This window comes from Apostichopus japonicus, chromosome 7 (genome assembly GCF_037975245.1).
Source record: "Apostichopus japonicus isolate 1M-3 chromosome 7, ASM3797524v1, whole genome shotgun sequence".
Classification (NCBI taxonomy): Eukaryota; Metazoa; Echinodermata; class Holothuroidea; order Aspidochirotida; family Stichopodidae; genus Apostichopus; species Apostichopus japonicus.
Window position 1 is genome coordinate 17,992,300 of NC_092567.1, and position 19,429 is coordinate 18,011,728.

Consider the following 19,429-nt stretch of genomic DNA (forward strand, 5'->3'; position numbering starts at 1 on the left):
CAGTCTTATCTACACTAGTGACTTCTCCTCTACCATGATTACTGTAAAAGATTGGTTTCACTATGCATAGTCTCAAACCTTGCATAGATATGTTAACCAAATACAAATCTATGAAGCATGCACTGTCTAAATGACCTGATTTATTTGTATTTTAGTAAAAAAACCATGTTCATTTGTTCATTCTTCTTTTCACGTTCTGGAACCCAATAGAACATGCATACAGTCGTAAGTGTCGCAATAAAGTTGTAAATGAACATTGTTTTTATTGAATTAAGTTATTATTTTTGTATGAATGTAGAGTTTTGAAAAATAGCATAAACTACATGTTAAGTATTGAAATATATATTTTGTGACTAAAGGCAAGGTTCTTCACAGATGATCCAAGTAGCAAGGGGAACATTGCTATATATGATGGGATGATATTTTGTACCTCTGAAAGAACTCTAGAGTGCTGCTGATCTCTACTAACTAAACCAACTAAACAAAATCAGTGAACCTTTAATATACTCTCACTTCCTATGACCTCTGCTGACACCAAATGACCTTTGGCATTAACCAAAAAAAAAAGAACTCTAGTACTCACAATGGGGAATCCACATACCTACCTTGCGATCTTGTGTTTTACAAGGTTTTCAAGATTTGACCTGTGTTGACCTTAATTGACCCATGACCTGCTCCAAAACTGTGCTGAAGTCTACCATGCCTATATATGATTTATCTTGATGTTGGGTTATTGAGATATGGTTTTTTTAGATTTTCATGTGTTTTGACCTCTGCTGACCGCAGATTATCTTTGACCTCCACCAAAAACGACAGGGTTCTTGTATCCAATATGAGGGTCACATGGCAACTATGAGACACGTACATTTTTTCAAAGCGTTCTCCAAACAGCCGTGGGTGTGAGGATGAGGCTTTTGCGTTGTGAAGGGTATGAAAATTGTGACAGGAGAGGTACCAAGTATGAGGTTTATGCACTTACCACAAGTTCAGCTCACCTACCAAGTATATATTCTATAATTCCCCTGTTGAATTATCACGCATACAAGCTTACGCATATCACACATACCTACATACATGCTTACATACATTGTGACAACCTAAATACATGTTCCTGTTTTCAGCTGTGATCATGCATGACAGCCAGTGTTGGATAGGCACGACTGCTCAAGATCAAAATTTGCTTTGAGCTCATTAATTGAGATAAATTGCCTTACGACCCCCCCCCCCAGCCCTCCTCACCAGCAACAAAAATAGACAAAAACAAAAATCTGAAACAGAAAACTATGGATAAGTTATGAACCCTTGCTAACTGGGCAAATACACACCAAGTTTCTAAGCATGCTCGACTTACAATATTTACAAGATCTCCAAACTTTGACTTAGCTACAAAAAACAATAGGCATCTGTTACTCATTGTGGTTAACTTATGAACCAAATATGGTAATGCATGGTTAAAACATCCCTTTTTGAGTTCTGCATTGGGTTTACATGGTTTCACAATTTGACCTCCCTTACTCAAATTCCATATCTGGTTTTATATCTGGCTATATCTGGATAGATAAAGTTTGATATGGCCATATAAAGCCAGATATATCTTGATATAATTGTAATCCAGATATCCATGTAAAGTTTGATATGGCCATATAGAGCCAGATATATCTTAAAATACTTGTAAGCCAGATATGCATATCAAGTTTGATATGGCCATATAAAGCCAGATATATCTTGATATAATTGTAAGCCAGATATGCATATAAAGTTTGATATGGCCATATAAAGCCAGATATATCTTGATATAATTTTAAGCCAGATATCCATATAAAGTTTGATATTGCCATATAAAGCCAGATATATCTTAAAATACTTGTAAGCCAGATATGCATATCAAGTTTGATATGGCCATATAAAGCCAGATATATCTTGATATAATGTAAGCCAGATATGCATATCAAGTTTGATATGGCCATATAAACCCAGATATATCTTGATATAATTGTAAGCCAGATATGCATATAAAGTTTGATATGGCCATATAAAGCCAGATATATCTTGATATAATTTTAAGCCAGATATCAATATAAAGTTTGATATTGCCATATAAAGCCAGATATATCTTAAAATACTTGTAAGCCAGATATGCATATCAAGTTTGATATGGCCATATAAAGCCAGATATATCTTGATATAATGTAAGCCAGATATGCATATCAAGTTTGATATGGCCATATAAACCCAGATATATCTTGATATAATTGTAAGCCAGATATGCATATAAAGTTTGATATGGCCATATAAAGCCAGATATATCTTGATATAATTTTAAGCCAGATATCAATATAAAGTTTGATATTGCCATATAAAGCCAGATATATCTTAAAATACTTGTAAGCCAGATATGCATATCAAGTTTGATATGGCCATATAAAGCCAGATATATCTTGATATAATGTAAGCCAGATATGCATATCAAGTTTGATATGGCCATATAAAGCCAGATATATCTTGATATAATTGTAAGCCAGATATGCATATAACGTTTGATATTGCCATATAAAGCCAGATATATCTTGATATAATTGTAAGCCAGATATCCATGTAAAGTTTGATATGGCCATATAAAGCCAGATATAACTGGATATAGAGTCAATCCAGATAGGCATATCAAGTTTTATCTGGCCTAATAAAGATATAAAGCCAGATATAACTGGACATAGAGTCTATCCAGATATGCAGATAAAGTTTTATCTGGCCATATTAAGCCAGATATAAATGGATATACATGTAAGACTGTATGCTCTTACTTAGTGTATTTTCATAGAGATTTACATTGCCCTATATTGTTGAATTTTTGGTACTGCACATATTTCAATGGTAAAGCACTTACAGTGCACACTAAGTCAAAGGGGGTATAAATCGGCTTCTTGATCTATCTGGGTTGCTGGGTAACCACAGGGTCATTGATTGAAAAAGGATGACTCAGAGGGTAATTAAGTGTGAACATGGAGGTAAAAACAGACCTCCATGGTGTGAAAACCTTCTTTGGAACAAAGGACATATGTGTATTGATACTCTGGGAGTGAGATAGGAAAAACAGTTTACACATGGTAGGGGTAAAGAACAGAAGGAAATTTAATAGAAAGGATTGGTACATTAAGGAAGGGTGATGGCGATTCGTAAAAAATAACCTATTGAGTTAGGACATTGGCAAAGGATTCTATAGTGAACTGAACAGTCAGAAGTAAGGAAGAAATTTTTGGGAACGGATGGAAACAACACATTTTGGGACTGAACTTCGATACTGAATGGAACATATATCGCCCTCCTGGAACTTATTTACTAAAGCAAATATAATAAATAAAGGAATAGTACAATGCAATTTAGTATCAACCTCTACAGGACCACAGAAGAATACAGAACTCAACCTTCAAGTATTATTTTTGAACAGCGGTCATTTTATGACCATAGCAGTCGGATTAGGTAACAGCAAGGAGCTTTTTGAGTGATATGTTTGAGGCCAAAACTGCAGATTCGTAAGTCCAAAATAAGTTGATCTTTACCTCCAATTAAGCCCAGCTTTTTTTGGGTCTAATTGTCTGGAGATGGGTTTTTTTCAGACACAATTTGAAATGATTTTGAAATCTCTTTCTAGTTGGAAGCATTGTGAGTCATATATAAAACTATGTGTCACAAAAAGTTATATACACAATTGGGTTTGGAATGTGCTGGGAATAAAGTTATCCCAACTTTATGTCTTCGTCATTGTTTTGAAAATTGTGTCGATGAAAGGACTCGCAGACCTTGCAGAGACTGAAGACAGCCTAGAGACGGCAGAGTGATGGGCATTTTGTCATGAAGCAGGCTTTCAAGTACCAATTTATTCGTGGAGCATTTTATCATGCAAGGATATTTCATTCTCTTAATGTATTTTTGTTCTGACTGTCATATTGCCTCAATAATCGTTTGAACAGAAGACCCTTTTTTAATATTAGTTTTTTATTTGTAAAAGCTTGGACATACTGTAGGTAAGGTGACACAAGAAAATGAAAAATACCTGCTGATGGATCAAACAGGAAATGTAATTAATGGTCAGATAATTAAGCAGTAAATAAAGAGTTGCTTTATCTGCGCCATATATTGCCCTTATTTGGTTTCAAATTATATTTCTTTACATCGCCAGATGAAGTTCTGGCACAGATGAAGCCATTTTTTTTAACTAGTTCAATCTGGATTTATCATAATATGAGACAGTAATGGATTTGCCAAGGGTAATATATATGGATGTGGCATATATGAGCCAGATATGGATTTCTAAGTAATAGGCCAGATATGGATTTGTCATATATGGGCCATATATAGATTTCTAATTAATGGGCCAGATGTGGATGTGCCATATATGGGCCAGATATGGATTTGCAATATATGAGCCAAATATGGATTTCTCAGATATGGACCAAATCTGGTCCAGATAAAAAGTGACCCATATAAAGTTTTATCTGATGCAGATATGGCCTTTATCTTATATCAAGTTATATCTGCCCGATTCTTAATATGGCCAGATATAAATTCCATATATGGCACAGATATGGGCCAGATACAAATTGCCATATATATGGGCCCTATATGGATTTTGAGTAAGGGCTAGCTCTGCTGAAGATATGTCTCAAACATCCGTAGGCTTTTTTTCCCTCATTGCGGTAGGCTTACAACACTATAAACTATGATTGGTCCAAGCCTTCTTTCTTGAAATATCGTTTTATATCACAATTTGAAATCTATTGACCTTGAATAATTATGCAACGACCTCCAACAAAGACAGTGTGCTTATTGTACTCAATGTGGTTAACCTACGTACCATATATTGTTCCAGGCTTCTCTTCTAGAGATACTGTTTACAAGCTAGGCGTTACACACATACATATCACGCAAACTACTTCATCATGACTTTGATGCAACATACACAATACTCACACACGCTGACTATGACTGCAAAGGTTATGATTACATTGAAACCAACCAGAAAACCGGTAACCCTATCTGTTACCGATCACATTAGAATGAATTTTACATGTTGGGTGCTTAAGAGGCAAATCAAAACTGCCGGTTATAATTAAGTCTAGAAAGACCTACCAATGCAGCCACAAGACAGTTATTATTGCAATTATCTTTTACTTACCAATAAGACGAAACTGTCGAAATGCTGACTTCGCACTACGAGACTGACCCTTGCTCGTAGTCAGCCATAAAGAAAACAAGTGCTATTGTAGGGCCGGTGTAGAAGTACAAACTGTCGCAAATATACCATATTCAGTAAATACTGTCCTAGTCCCACTGAGACAATTTATACTGGATTTACCAGTGCATTTGGTCTCCCCGGACCTTTTGTACAAGGCCAGATGGTACGGATTGTCTCCCGGAAACTATGGTTAAACGAAAGGGGGGCATTATTTGACGGTTATTTATTTTGTTTTAAATTGTGTCCCCCTGAACACAATGTCCGCCCTATCAGGTATGTTAGAGAAGCAACAATTTAATTAGTAATAGACTCTGGCAGTATCCGTATTTTCACATTTCGGCTTCCGTATATTTAGCAGTAAGTCGATCGATCGTCCCGTGCGACAACTAAAAATGGTAAAGTTAGCAGAAAACGTGAGACAAATTGCCGATATTCTAAGAAGTGAGAGCTATCCAAGTGGTTTCACAAAAATAAAACAAAGAAGGATCTTACGGAGAAAAGGTAGGTTTTTCAGACTGGCTGAAAATGGAACTCTTGCATACTGAAATTGAAGGAAAGTTTTGCTATGTAGGGCTACTCAACTCGCCCAAATCGGGGCAGCTCATATATACTAGTTGCATCAAAGTAAATGTCTGTAACTTACAGTATAGGATACACACTATGCCTATGATTGTTAAATGGCGAACGGCCATTCCACAGTTAAAATATAACCAGGCCTCTATAGACCTAGTGATTGGTGCACAAATCATGATATTCTTTTACCACGTTTGGTTAGTTGTAAAAACTCATTCGCAAAGATCAAGCAATTGCTTATGCAACATTATAATCAGTTCTATGCTTGAGCAAAGTTGTTAGTGTATGAAAAAAGTTATTAGGGCCTAGTTGTTTTCGTTTTTTCACAATCCATTTTGTCATAACAAATTCTTGTGAAAAATATCATAAATGTCCACCTTTTATCGCTCTGCCTATCAAAGAAGTTAACAATCATAACCAAATCATATCACTAAAGCTTACAGAGATAGTCTGGCCTGCATGCATGCGACAATATAACATGCAACTAACGGACTATAGCCTAGCCTATTTCTAGAGGAAAGTGGCACTAATACTGTACGTAACATTTTCATGTCATTACTTTGGTTGGTAAGATATTGAAGGCCTGATAGTATATTTTTAGGTGTGCCATATTCACTATATGCCAAACCTCACTGCAGAAGAAAACTTCACAAACATCTGTACCCAAATAGTGGCCATGCAATACGTACAATAATGGAAATATTCCATTTCAAACACTGATATAGAGTTGTAATTCAATTTTAGTGGCACTTTAGCTAGAGTTACCAATCCTGCAGCCCATATAATTGTGTTTTTTTTTGGGGGGGGCGGGGCAAAAAACATGATATCTCCTTGATCATGAATTTTCTTACCTCTTTGAAGGTGCTCATCTTGGCATAGATAAACCAGGCAACAGAATATGTCGAGATTCTGTTGGAAAACTTTCAACGTTGTTGTAACAAGGCATGTTCAACAGGATGTCAAAGCGTCATTGTCCTGTAGACCTACGAACAAGTCTCCATAGCATTCCTGTAACTGGATTATGGAAGCATGCAGTGAAGGTTTACTTTAGTTAAAGTCACTCTGTCTGGACAAATTGAAAATTTACAAGTTTAAAGGTAGCCTGTATAGGCCCTAAATTTTGGTCACTTTAATTGTCAGAAATATTCAAAAAGTACTTTCCTGGGGGGTAATATCCCTTTAAATTGTGCCAGACATTCTAAATGATGACACTAGCTGATTGAATGTCCCAGTGAGGTAAATTTCCAGGGTAGTAATAAACATACTTTAAGAATTTTGACCAAAGTGAAAATCTGGCATATTTAGGGCCAATACAGCATACCTTTAAGCCACACTTTGGCATAACTGCAGATCAACCATCAATATAGGCATATAATGGTAAGTTGCAAAGAGTGGACGTACCACTTTTCTGGTTTAGTGGTTTAAGCGATTGTACAGTATGGTTTAAGTTACATTTTCATGTATGCAAGGTAAAAATAAATGGCCTAAATCCACCAACACCCTGTTTCTATCAGATATCCCACTATTGTTTATCTAGATCTGTGTACAGAATGAAGCAATGGAATAGAACAACCGTCAAGGCAAAGCCTGCAACTTGTAAATGTTTTTGAAATGAGCACCTAAATGCTGTCTTCTTTCTTAACAGGTTGGTGTTGATCTTAATGGTACTCTGTCAGTGACAGCTGCCAGCGACTGTACATAATAACACTGTGTGACTTCTATTCAAAGTGGCCTGAGACGAAGGCAGTGCCTGACAAGACTGCAGCATCAACTTCTAATATCATGACTGATGTAGTGAGGTAAACATAACTAAAACATTTAATAATTTTCTTTAGTTAGTGCCAATAAGGAATGGCATCATATATGTTATCTGTACCATGCAAATAACTGATAGTGCATGGCAGAATGATCAACACTTCTGTGTTTGGGTATAACTATTTCCAGATGGGTATAAAGCATATTGAAAGGGCATGAAGGTAGGTAAGAACCGAGAAAGTGTACTGTAAATCTTTGCAGGTGTAGTTCCCATTAATAAGTTTATCTGTAAATGTTTCTTTACCTATATTTACTTGCAAAGATTTCCCTCTGGCATATAGCCAGACAATTGTCTTTATTTGTTCTACATCCCCAAAAAGAGATTTTTCCTGGAACTGTTTCACTGAAGCAGACACAGTTTATTTGTTCAAACAAATGATGAGTAAATAATTAAGACCACATTCCACAGCTAGACATCACCTATTGTGTGTTGTGTTTTCAAAACAGTGTTGGATAGTGTGTGAACTTATTACTACTTCGCTGTTTGGACAGGTACTTCGACAAGATAAGAGAGACAATGTATCAACTGAGTTTTGGTACCATTTCTCGGTTAGGCCCCTGAGGAAAATTGCTAATTGTGATTGTGTGTGTATTTGTGGGGGATATTTTCTGAATCCTGGGGGATGGCCGACCCCTTTTCTTTGGCAAAAGAAAGCAATTTTTAGGTCTCTTTGATTCAAATGATGTATAATAGTACATTTTACTATAATAATGGTTATAGCTAGCATTATTTTTTTTTTTGCATTTGGGTCGTACAGAGGGTGTTTTGAACCCCCATGGATCCTGATTCAGGACAATTATTGTTTGACAGTCTCATCTCTGACCACTACTGGAGAGAGTATGTATGAAGTTAACAGAAGACCCCAGAAGACATGTCTAGACAATTTTCTTGGCAGTTAACTTGTTGCCGACATTAATCCTGTCTTTCACTCTAACATATCATGAGAGAAAATTTCGTCGGCTGCCAAACGTTATAGCAAAGACAGGCCATTGACTTTACACTGCAATTCGTTCGGTGGAAATCCATATATTTCTTGCATTTCAAATTGACGCGATGTGACGCTCGAAAATTCTTTATCACCTCATAACTTCATAAAATAACAAATAAGAAGGCGTGTTTCTTGGTTCTGGAAATTGTGTTCAAGATAACTTCTCATAGAAAAAACATATAACCGAACATAGTCTGCTTCCTGTTGTAACTTTTGCTGTTGTTGAGTTCTGTGTAAGTGTTAAGGGCAAACCCGTTGGATACATGACAATCAGCCATTTTATTTGTTATTCACAATAAAGATTAAAATTTTGGCGGTATCAAGTTGCACATTAAAGCATTATACAGGTAATCCTACTGTTTGTGGAAAGCAGTTCAAGGGGGAATTCTATAGGGAAACTTCTGCATGGTTTTATTGAGGTTTACCAAACTCCAAAAGGCTGTTCTTCCTGTGGATTATGAGAGTTTTCAAGTACAAATTGTTTGAAGAAGAGTGACAGTAGTATATCATTCTTATTTAGTCAAACATCCCTGCTCGAAGGATGCTCTAGAAAGCATCGATTATATTTAGTTGCCTCAAAGCTACAAAGGGAGAGTCATCATCCCAGTAAAATTTCCTCATGAATTATCCCATGTATACACACTTTGATCACTCTTTGCCCAGGCTGATATAGATTCAGAATATTATGTTAGTGACTATCATCCAATTTCATGTTTTGATTTTTACTTAATCTAATTTCTTTGAACAAACTTATCTCTACAAGAATGACGTATTTTAAAGTGTGAGAAACATGATGAGACAAAAACTCTAGCATATTGCAACCTGCTCTGTCCTATTTGCTTTATTTTTCTTTCCCTTTTTTGGGGTTTGTTTTTGTTTCTTGTATGTTTGCAGCTCTTTTGAAGAGGATATCTTTCATATATATCTTTTCTAATTTGAACCACTTTTTGTCCATTAAGAAAAATTTCATAATTAGAAAAAACGATCATTTATCACTGGAATTGCCTGGATGCCATTTGTCTATACAATGATTATTTGCTTCACGCATGGCCATCACAACGGGGTTTAGGGGGGTGGGGCGGGGTACGGCCTTCTACCTTGTTGAGAGGGAGAAATCCTTGACTCGACGATTGAGTGAGAAAAATAAGGAAGTGTAAAAAAGTGGTAATGAAAGTCAAGAAACAGGTGTCAGGCCCGTACAGGGAAGGTTGGGGCAGTAATGACATTTCAAGGTCAGGGAAGTATCTTCCAGCTACCTTAGGGTTGTTATTAGCAAACAAAAATATTTTGGACTTTATCACAGATAGGTCACGGATTTAAGAGGACCCCTCTCCAGGACACAAATCGATAACTTACCATCCCAACCCCTCCCTCCTTGCACTCACAACTCTGTATATGGGCCTGAGTGTTGTATACAACATTGCCGATTTCGTTTAGGATCTAACTTAAAAACACCCTAGATTCCCGTCCTATAATGAGCTTTACGCACGGATGAAATTTCATATTGGCTTGGCAACTTTCGTATATAGACCTATGAAGTACAATACCATAATTGCCAAATCTTACCCACTGTGTGATGGGGAAATGCGGCTATACAATGAAGTTTGACTTTTAAGTTCGTAATCTTTTACCCCTACAGTTATCATTTGTTGTTGTAGCTGTTGCTTTCCCGTACCAGCCCTCCTTTGGGAAGGGAGTTAGGTTGATGCGATCTCTCCCTCTGTAAAGAGGACTATGAACGCAAAATAGTGGCCGAATACAACATGCAACGTATACGGAGGATTAAATGGCAGCAATCACAACGAAACATGATTAACATATTTTACAGATGGAAGACTTGTTACCTTTTCTTCTTTTTCCCCTTCTATTTTTTGTTTTGTAGCAACACACAACGCCTCATTTATGTCATGAACATCTAACTATGTATGCATCTGTTTTAATGATTGATATAATCGCGAGTTACTGCTATAAGGAGGATCTAAAATACATAAATAATGAAATTCATTGCCTTTTGAATGTCGAATTGCCTACATTTTATGCAGGACAGAATATACTATGAAGTATTTGCGGACATTCTGTATCAGGACATTTCGTCCGGCCGGACTATATTTGCTGTGAGGTGGGGACACAATTTTCAGCAGATAATGTCCGACCGGACTAAACATGCTGGTACAAAGTGTCTTCGCGGACACCTTTTTACAGGGGGACACTCTGTACTGTCACACCTGAGTGAAATCATCGACATTTTCAGTTTTACCTTTCATGCTAAAACCCTCTTCAGCGGTAATATACAATATTGTTTCTGTGCTAACTGTGTGAAGGCCATCATAATCATCTATCTCTGTGCCAACTGCCATATGGATAAACACTCCAGAAAAGACAAAATTCCTTTAGCTGCAAGTAAACAAAAGAGAAGTCGACATTAACAGAGATGAAAAGTAAACCATCACACCTGAAATATTGTTCATATGAGGAGCCTATATTCATCACTGAATTCTTTGAATGTACAATACAATCACATAAAACATGCCAACACATTGGGCATGTGTCTCAACCACAACTGCTGAATTACAAAAAGTTTAATATGTTAAATGCTTTGAGTGTTTTGCAACAGTAGTATCCATGCTCTCCAGCTCACCTCCACTTTTAAACTTGAAAGATGTATTACAAAGTATTAAAATAGGAGCTATCCATGCAGCATTTTGTTCTTCAATGTGTTTTTTTATTATATAGATATTACATTAAGCTACAGGCTTAGTTATTTCTAGGTAATAATGTATCATCTGCAGCTCAAAGCCTGGTACTTATTGTGTTAAAGCATCAGAAACTATGAAGAGAGATACCACTCTTGAACGCATCACATGGCCGTTCATTCAGTGTATGCCTTTTTACTGTGTGATAATAGCTCCTAATGCAATCGCTCAAAGGAGAAGCATAATAACTGCATGTGCTGAACGTACATAACCTTCATGCAAAATGCTGAGTGTCTTAACAATAGTTACAAGGCTCTATTTGGTGTGCCCACAGTACAACGCGCAGTCTGTAAACTCACAATGACAAATTTTGCAAACAATTAATGGATGTATAATTATTGTCTGAAATGTAAACAAGGTGGGCTATTCACATGGCTTTATACAATGCCAACGATATCCTTATATGGCTTACGTATGATTGCTAACCTGTTAAACCATCCGTAGATACAGCAGTACCGTGAACAGAGAATCCATCATAGCTGTGCGCCTCTTGGCGTTATCGCAAACATGTGTTGTTCTCAAAAGGGAAGCATGTAATTATATTCAATGCTGAGGCTAAATTATGTAACTACTTAACACGAATAGAATTGCTCATCACTGACCACTAAATAGCCCATCCCTAAAAAAATAATGGAAATGGCCAATACATTTTAACCAGCGACACATAGGATTTGTCACAAAGTGGTTAGCTTAGGCTAAATTCATTATGAAACAGGGCAATTGAAGAATTAGTCTACGACTAACCGATTTTTAGCAATTTGAAAGAATCTAGGAATAATTAGTACTATACAACTTAATATAAGTTAGAATTTCTTAGCTTTCCCTTACAAATTCTTGGCTCTTGCATTTAAGTTTGCTGTCCAAAATGCATAAATAAGGTTAGACAAGTAGCCTTTAACACTAGTACTACTACTAATAGCCTATAGGCCTACTAGTACTACTCTGTCGAATTCACATGACATTGACGAGAAGGCCTAGCATAAACTTAAACCAAGGGGATCGACGGTTAGAAATAACATTTAACCAGTCTTTACAGAAGTTAGGCGTAGCCCTTACTTTAGACTTAACACTACAGAGGGCTAATACTAGTAACTGAGACAGTCAGATATAGCTTAGCCTAACATACAGTGCTAATATGTTAGGCCTAGGGGAAGTTACCGCGATATAGATCTGGGAATACAACTGACGGCCTTCGATCAATGTTTAAAAGTCTATTGCCCTTAATTGAGGATAAGCCTATAACTCTGGAAATCTACTAAATGTGAGACCTTCTTATACCATCTCTCAATATTCGAGAAGTTGTCATACGTTTGACAAACCTTTCTCACCTGCATGTCATCCGTCACTCACCCCATCAGCTTAACGTCATCGGATGTTGTGTACAATGTATCGTACATTTCCGCGCCGCCAGTTAGTATTAGATATACCGATATAGTATTAGATATATTAGTATTGTATTATATATATATACTATTAGATATATTAGTATATTAGATATAGTATTAGATATAGCGCGCTATATACACTGGACTACAAATGATATTTTTTAGATCAGTGACCGGTTTACCGCCAGCTGCTGCACAAAGCTACCGTTTGCAGGAGCGCCTCTTAAAAAAAAATTCTCAGCTAAAACATATTTATATCATTTCTTAAAATATTTGAGCCAGGTCTCACTAAATTTTCCATTACATATTTCTTTCCCAAAATTATTCACATGGCTCAAAGTGCCGTTTATGTTTCTAAAACTTGACGGAAGTATATTGTGAACACATTGGGCCGATCCATGTTCACCCCCCCCCCCCTTCCCATTCCCCTTCAAAGGTTTCTCCGCGGTCCCTGTACAAAACGTTCAAAACATATAACGTGTTTTTGAACAGAAATTCAATTATATCATGGTCTGTATATAAACAGCAACTCCTTTTTAAGGAACAAAAAATAATTGAAAACTTACAACTGTTTCTGGCACTGAATGTTTACCTTACATTTTTTTTTATACAGAAGACGTATGATTTTGAACAGTAACAAAAAATCAATAACAATTCAATAAACATACATGTGTTGTTATTGTACAACCATTCTGTTCTGATGGAACATAAAGTTATCGTAAGTTAACAACAATTTTTAACACTGTATAATATGTTTCTACAGCACTGTCACTGAAAAATAATAACGAAATGTATACTGAATTCTGAGATTGAAAGCTCGCATGCTGGTGGAAAAAGGCATCGATACTACTCTTAACACTAAAAGCTTTTTCCTTAAAAAAAAAATAGTTCCACCATACTTGAACTATACCAACAACTATATTTGTGTTTCATTTAAATCGGAATGATTTTATACCCCTAGGTAATAATCCAGGGTTGTGACCTGATGATATTTTGTAAGTGACGTGATCAAAAAATACGTTTAAATGTAGTTAATGCGTTACATCGACTGTTATTAAGCAATCTATTTATACGAATAATGAACAATTTCAAACATTGATAGCACACAAACCAATACTTAACCGGTGCAATGCACGGCAAGATTATTACGCCGCCTTGTATAAACATGTTAGTATTATAGTGTGCACCGTTAGCATTTTTTTTCTGTGGTGGGTAAATGTTGTGGGTAATTGATTTCGATATTACGTACATAAAACACAGTGAAAAGTATAAATAAGTATTTATACAAGTATAAATAGGCATATAGGTATTTATATATTTATAAAGTATACTTGTCAAAGTATATATAGTTCTTGGTATTTTATATATTTATAAAATGCAGCCGGATGTACCAGATGATGACTAAAATAAGGAAAAAATACTAATTTAGTCTACAAAAGTCACTCAGAGACCAAAAGAATACTACAAAAAAAGAACGAATGACAAGGCAATGCCATCAGAGAACTAAATAGACTAATAAGACTTAGGCGATATTTAAAGAAATGGACTGCTGCTTTCATACAGAGACAAGCATTTGTAAAGCAACGACAATAGATTTCAGAGCTTTTAAATCTGGAGGATTTGTGTGACTAGTACAATAGTTGTTACGCAAAGGCTGCTCACATATATAACAACTTGAAATGAGGTCATATCGAAATATTGAAGTGTTTTTTTAAGATGGATTGCTTGGCGTCAACAAACCGTTCAGTTTATGCCAGTTTGGATAAAATGCGTGTAACCGCGTGATTTCCAAGCGTTTTGAAATGCGAAGAATGATTGGAATACATAGATCATATCATTTCCACTGTTGTCGGTCTAATGAACTGTATGCATGTATTAGGGGAACACGCAAACGTCACTCAATTGGTTTTTCAGCTTTTCCTCAATTGTTCCGCGGTATATACATTGTGGAGCTTTCCTGCAAACAAAATTTCACTAAATAACTGTTAAATAGTGTTTTTTGTGGGTTCCTGTCGTTTTTTATTTTGCTGGAGAAGCATATTGCTTGTTAATGAGGGTAAAGTGTAGTCTAAAATAATACACAAGAATGGGTTGTCAGTGTTTGAACATATGCATATCAATTATATGAAATAATATGTGATGGTGGGTTTCACGTTATTTTGTTTACTAGGTCTTGTTCATATGACGATGTCACGTATTTTGTGTTAGAACCCATGTTCTTGACCCCACATGCAAACCGTGAAAACTGAACATATTCGTATTGATACATAAGGATTATACTAGCATCATCCTGTATACAGGCATCTTTGTATGTAACATATGTGATCAATTTTGCGGTACGAGACTAACACTACATCGTACCCTTGTTTGCACTCACTCGTATAGTAACCTTTTCTCCAAGACTGTTTAAGAATACAATATACGTTGGTACCTTTCAAATGTTATGTAGGTCTATTTGTTTTGAAACATTGTCAATTATTGATTCACTTTAGGTTGGTATTTTGAAGAAACAATAGCACCATCCTCTGCTGACGATCCACCTTAATTCGCCAATAATTAACATACATCAATGACAAACTTGTCCTATACTTTACAGAATATATTCCGTGACTAATTATGCTGGGTGGATAAATATGCATGAATAAGATATTATGAGGGACTGACATCTTTTTCCACAAATTAGATCTCGAAATATAGAGAAAGTTTATCGCAACAGACCGAACCCTTTTTTATACCAAGCTTTAAAACTTCAGATTGTTGTTGACTAGTATGACAACGACGTGGGCAAGACGGCATAACGAATGAATATGTTCACATTGTCAACTTCAACTTGTTTGACCAATGTCACCACTTTATACCATCTCTTTCCAGTGCAGTATCCTTAAATGGGTAATACGTTCAACATTGAAAAAAACGGCCTTATCACCAGGCCTAGAACAAAATTACGTTATCACATGTGAGAACAAACCTATGAACAGAAGGATCACGGTATGAGAAACGACATATTAGGAAGGAGTCTTAAAGAGGGGGTGAAATGCAAATATCTATATAAATAATCGTTTTTTATACACTCGTAGCTTTCCAATGATACCCAATTTTTGTCAAATGAAGCTTGCATCCTCGAGGAATCAACGATCAAATCTTCGAGGGTAATAAAAACTTTCTAAATATTGTTGTATATACGATAATGCGACGTGATGTCAGTCGAGGAAATCAGCTCACTCCCGGGACGCTATGTTTACATTCTTGAACGTCTGAGTACACACAGTTGCAGACTTGCAGTGCTCTGTAGTTATTGAGATTTGGAGTTTTGTTTGTACGTTAATTTATCTCGTAACTGTTAAATATGCCTAGCCGATGTGTGGTTGAAGGTTGCTCCACCACAAGTAAAGACGGATTTCACCTGCACGCTTTTCCAAAAGATGACAGAAATCGAAGAATTTGGACACGATTCGTTCAATACACTGCACATACACAACGTTACGAGTGCCTGTGGGCCCATACTATTGCCAAACTACTTGTTATGACCATAGCCTAGGCCTCCATGATGCAGCAAATGACGATTTTTTTTTATTGGTTACCTAATATTTTGCACAACACTTAAAGCCAGTTGGTTTTAGAACGATCAATACTAGATCTGCATTTTTTTCTTTTGTGATAAAACTGGCGTTGTGTTATGATTTTACAACAGTTGGATGATACAACTTCACGGGCTAGCCTGTTATACAACGTCTATTAGTTAGGTCTAGACCCCACGTTACCACTACTAGTACTTTAGGGTTGCACTTGCACTGTACAGAATATCACATTTTCCTTGCACTGTAAGTAACAAAATTCTAGAAGCTTCGCTACGAAGTTACGTAGCAGGATCATCGGTGGGTTTGTTTATGCTCAACCGACATGTTTCGGTTAAGGATAGTCCAACCGTTCTGCTCGCGGACTTCGATCGGCAGCGACGCGTCTCGGCCATCGGGATCGTTTTACAATTCTTCTGCAAGGGGCTCAATCGACATATAAGAAAAAAAGCGATATCTTCATCACCCTCGAAAACTATTTCCTCCTCTTCTTTCTCAAGAAAATAATTTTGTCAAATCTTACGAATGTTAATTCTGAGAGGTGAAGGCCCATTTCCTCGAAATCGGAACATTCTGGAGAAAACTTTCAGCTGATGAGGAGAGTTTGTTGTAGTTACCTGTATGTAGTAAACTGTAAGACGTCGTTACATTAAAAAAATGTGGGGTCGGCTTTGGCTGAAATGGTCCCTTTACTGATGTCATATGAACTGCGGTGGGAAGCTTTGAGTTTTTCACGACAGTCTGCTCGGGAGGTCTCTAGGGAATACTTCGACAGCGAATTTCTGGCTTTTGCAGTTGCATTTACGGGAAGTAGTTAATGGGTGGTGTTGTAGTAATGAAGATGAACCATTCCAAGACATGGAAACTCACCATTTCATACCCTCTTTAATGCAGCACGTTTCTTGTTTTGTGGTTACACACTGTGTATTCAAACTTGTGACGGTACACAAAACGGGTCTAGACTTGCCAAACTGTAGCTCACAAAGCCCTGCTAAAATACCTTTTGTAGTGTTAAAACCGGTCAATGGTGCGGTTGAGTGATCTCTCATTCTACAAATTAACACAAATGTAATCGGTGTTTCCTTGGTATTATTTTAATTACCTTATCGTATAGAAAATACATTTTATTTCTGAGACACACCGTAGTTTCAAAAATGTTTGCTTCTCGGATGAACAGACTGCCTACTTACATTTTCTTTGTAAGACTACTTTCTCTTGTTGTATATAGCGTTCACAGTAACACCAACGTATACGCCTCAATACATCAGTTTCAAAAGACTCTAAATTGACTTGCTGTAATTGTCTGGACCGTGCAGACACAAATAAAAAATATTCTCTACTTTCGAGGGTTCCATTTACGTGTTATTTATCTAATGTCTTATTGATTTTATGCTTTTGTCCTTGTTTGAGTGTTTGGAATTATTCAAATTTGTTTGTTATATTGCAGCAAGTATATCTGAATATATAAATCAATAAATTAATTCACTTACGTCTTGCTGTGTTCTCTGTTTTTTTTACAGATTTATCATTTGTTTGGCAACGTTTCTGCTGACAAGTCCAAGTTTTACTTTATGTACTGCTAAAATGATTTGTTTTCGCCCTTATACTGTGTTTACACTCGAGTCAACAGTAAATTATTTCAGGTTGTCATATCGCATAGTTACCTTTATCACGCACCTTATTATTTTCTTTGTCTTTTTTAGTAACAACTAGTTCTGATTGACGAGATATCTAAACCATGTTAAATGTATAGAGTTCATGCCTATACACTGTAACACAATGTATAACACTTGTCTAGAGATTACCCTTTCTTAGTAAATGATATTTTTCTTTGTGAGCAGGAGCTCAACCTTTCATATGATGATAATGATATTTCACCCATTAATCTTAATTCAGCTTTATATTCAGACGTAAGTGATTTAAAGGAGCGTTAAACGTGGCGGGGGAGTTGGAATTTATATCAATAAATTAGAACTTTTTGTAATTAGAATTGATCTTTTATTAAACCCTCTTTTATTTCAGTCCATGTTTGTTGAAGTTAAACTCAACAATAGAACTTTTATCTTGGGAGTTATTTATAAACCCCCCGATGTCCGATGAATAACTGCATTAAATGATGCATTATCTGGTAGTTTGCAAAACATACAAAATGGAAAGAAAACTTGCTATATTACAGGTGATTTTAATATTGATCTTTTGAAGCATGACCATTTGCCTCATATTTCACATTTTCTTGATTTAATGTATTATAAATCATATTTTTTACCATTTATATCAAAAACAATAAGGAATACATCCACATCTTCATCACTCTTTGATAATATTTGTTGTAATAATGCTATTGTTAATTCAGAAATCTGGCATCTATTATCTGACATTAGCGACCACTTACCATCTTTTGTTATAGGGATTTTGGCACTAGTTTATCTGTTAACACAAATAAGCTTGTTTACCACAGGTGGGATACTAGTGCAAAGTGCTACACAATGTCAAACTTGAACTTTTTTATTTTGATTGGGGACCTCTATTTAATAAGACTGATGCAGATGTGGCATATCATTTATTAGATGATAGTTATCACCAAATTATATCTAAGCATTGTATTATTAAATCATTTGAGGTTAATTCTCTTAGGCGCTCCAGTCCCCATGGATTACACCTGGTATTTTAAGATATATTTCCAAAAAGAACAAGCTTTATAAGAAATATCTGTCTCGCCCCTCTTCCATTAATAAGTACAAGTACACTCAGTATTAAAAAATAAGCTAACCAATATTATAAGATTGGCTAAAAAGATGCATTATGAGAAATGTTTTGGTGACAATAAAATAACCTAAAGGAAACATTGGATATCATTTATAAAATTCTTGGTCGTACTTCAACCAAACTCATATTGATAAAATGAAAGAGAATAACAATTATATCACCAATAAACATGTAATGGCTGACACATTCAACAATTATTTTGCTAATATATTGTAAGTACAACCCACTATGTAATTCAAATTTTCGTGACTTTCTTCCTGAGGCAAACCCAATATCTCTATTTCTATAACCAACTAATAACACATAAATTATCGACTTAATTATGAATATGAAAAAAAAA

At 35.9% G+C, this 19,429-nt stretch overlaps 2 protein-coding genes across 4 annotated transcripts in view; one reads left to right on the forward strand and one right to left on the reverse strand.

The window, feature by feature from the left end:
• LOC139969548 (lipase maturation factor 2-like) overlaps nt 1-19,429 on the reverse strand; it is a 308,807-nt gene that overhangs the window by 210,790 nt on the left and 78,588 nt on the right. The window lies entirely within an intron of this gene.
• LOC139969551 (uncharacterized) overlaps nt 1-19,429 on the forward strand; it is a 43,659-nt gene that overhangs the window by 3,834 nt on the left and 20,396 nt on the right. The window contains exon 1 of one of the 2 annotated variants that reach the window (XM_071974646.1): nt 7,462-7,605. The exons of the other annotated variant lie outside the window; for it this stretch is intronic. The gene's annotated coding sequence lies outside the window, so the exon portion shown is untranslated. Of the gene's footprint in view, nt 1-7,461; nt 7,606-19,429 lie in introns of those variants that run through there. 2 annotated transcript variants of the gene reach the window in all.